Genomic DNA, 2,437 nt, shown 5'->3' with positions numbered 1-2,437 from the left:
CACCCATCCATGCAGCCAATACCAGGCCACTTACTTAAGGCCAATCCCTGTGCTTCATGCTATAGCTAAACTATGACTTTACTTCCAACCTTGATATCACACAGCACTAGGTTTGCAGCTTAGGCAATGAAGGCAAGGCCTATCTCGGGCCCAGGAGCCACAGTCTTAGCTCTGCCTAGAAGCCAAATCTTTCTGTTTCCTGTGCCCATCTCCTTGTAGTATCCAACAGCGGCGCTCAGTACCAAACAAGGAGGTAGGAAGACTTTCCATCTGTGAGTTGCATCTCGTTCTGTTTTTCTGATTGTCCTACACTAGAGATCTTTTATCACATGTCTAAAAACGGTGGGGGCCTTAAACCATACGCAAGACATGCAAATGGCACCATTTGCTAGCCCCCCTGCGATCCCATTCATAAACTGCCTGGCAAGGCGTGGAAAAGTTCTTTAAAACAAACCTAAACCACGGCTCAAGTTTCCAGTTCTTGGACTTCCCCCACATTTAGAGAATAAATTTTCCTGACATTATTGTAGTGTCTTATGGGTAAAAAAAAAAATTACAGCACCACCCTTAACTTTTAAAAATATATTTGTTACCTCACTGCTTGACAGACAAATTTCCCAATTTTTGTCACAGGATCAATAAGATTCTACAGAACTTACTCATCAAAGTCTTTCCCCGGGTTTTATTTTTCCACTCTGAGCAGATTTTTGTTTTGTTTTGTTTGCGATGTGGAAACTTATGTATTATTTATCAACAGATATACCTCAGGCAATTGTTGGGAAGTACCCCTCCAAAAAAAAAAAAAAAAACAAAAAAAAAACATGCAAAAAATTTCAAAGGTCCAAAAAGTATCTCAGACAATGAGAATGGAGACCTGATTGGCTGCTGAATAATCTGGGACAGAAGACTAATTAACAATACTCAGCTCCAAAGGGTGCCCCCAGACACTTGACCAGACTAGCTTTCCAAAGAAAGATCAGAGACCAGGAGAACTCAAAACAAAGCGCGCTCCAAAAAGAGCCCTTAATACCTCAGCTTTCCTGAGAGGCCAGGTGGCAGGATGTGGGACGAGCTGGACTGACAACCACAGTCTGAGTGTGGGGTCGGCCTGCAGAAGGGAGTATAACGTGCCCTCTAAAGTGGAGCCCCCAACAAGCAAGCCAGAGACCCATTTCTGCATGCATACTCTTCTTACATTGCTGCAACTAGGGACGACAATCTCACAGCATTCCCCCAACATCCACCCCCTCCCCGCCAGATCTCTAAGTCTGAGGAAGCTGTCCCCGGAAGGTTCCATGACTGAAGCCTCCAAGTCGGATTAGGTGGCCTCTGAGAAACCCATCCCCCGTTGGGCTGGTTATGTACAATATGGGATAAAACTCCCAGCGCGATTTTGCGAGGTCTACGTGCCTATATGCATGCTGCACTTGATTCCCAAGAGAAAAAAAGAGAAGAAGCAAATCACCCACGACCGCACGACCTAGGGACCCAAGGGATGACTATTCATCAGCCAACTGCACCTTATGTCACCCTGCAGGACCGGAAAGGAACAGCTTACAAGTCGGTTGGAGAAACCCAGGGCTGTCACCTAACTAACACCTGGCACCGGGACCTCAGCTCTGGTCAACCATACCCTCGTCCCAGGAGCCGTGCAAAGCCGGAGCCAGGCAGACCCACACCGGGCTGGCGATGCACCCCGAATCTGGCTGGCCATGCACCCCGCTGGCCGTGCACCCCGCATCCTGCTGGCCGTGCACCCCTCAGCCCGAACGCCGCTCACCTCTTGGAGTCGCACGGTGCCCTGGAGCCCAAGTGGCCCGCGGTCAATCACTGCGCTCGCCGCAGCTGAGGGTCGCGATCCGGGTCCGGGTGGGGGTCGGGCCGAGGCTGAGCCCCATGGACGCCCGATCGGGCTCGCTGTCTGGCCGGGGGTGTGCACGTCTGTCGGCGGCCTGACTCGCCGCTCCGCCCCCGCGGCCTCAAAGCCCGTGGCACTCCTCCGGCGCGAAGGCAGCAGACTGGGCAGTTCCCTTTTTTTGCCTTTCAGTTGTATGTGTGGCTCCAGCCACAGGGGATTTCCGAGGGACTTTCCAGTCACGTGACGCCCGCGTGGCGCTCGGATGGCCGGCAGAGGGCGCTCGAGGCTGTCCCCGCCCCGCCCGAAGAAACTCCTGGGTCCCGCCCCGGGGTGTCCCCGCGTGAGTCACCTGGGCATTTCGGAAGCTGGCCTCCACGTCACATCCATGTGGAAATCGCGGTGATGGGAACTGGAAATGCAATAGGTTCTTTTTTTTTTTTTTTTATAGCCTCTTTTCTGAAGAAAATAGCTGTGAAAAAAGAAGGGAAATTAGAGAGAAAGAAAACCCTAAAAACCACCCGGACACCCAGAACCACAGGCCTGAGGCCGGCTTTGAAGTCAGGGCTGCTCACGTGATGA

The 2,437-nt window shown here is 51.7% G+C and overlaps 1 protein-coding gene across 1 annotated transcript in view; it reads right to left on the bottom strand.

Moving 5' to 3' along the window:
* The window catches only part of Tnfaip3 (TNF alpha induced protein 3), a 15,214-nt gene extending 13,194 nt beyond the window's left edge, over positions 1-2,020 (bottom strand). The window contains exon 1 of the mRNA XM_005360971.3: positions 1,781-2,020. The gene's annotated coding sequence lies outside the window, so the exon portion shown is untranslated. The remainder of the gene's footprint in view (positions 1-1,780) is intronic.
* Between the last annotated feature and the right edge of the window lie 417 nt (positions 2,021-2,437).

Source organism: Microtus ochrogaster, linkage group LG4 (genome assembly GCF_000317375.1).
Source record: "Microtus ochrogaster isolate Prairie Vole_2 linkage group LG4, MicOch1.0, whole genome shotgun sequence".
Lineage (NCBI taxonomy): Eukaryota > Metazoa > Chordata > Mammalia > Rodentia > Cricetidae > Microtus > Microtus ochrogaster.
The sequence above is the reverse complement of the archived record's forward strand: the minus strand, read 5'-3'. Positions and strand labels throughout refer to the sequence as shown.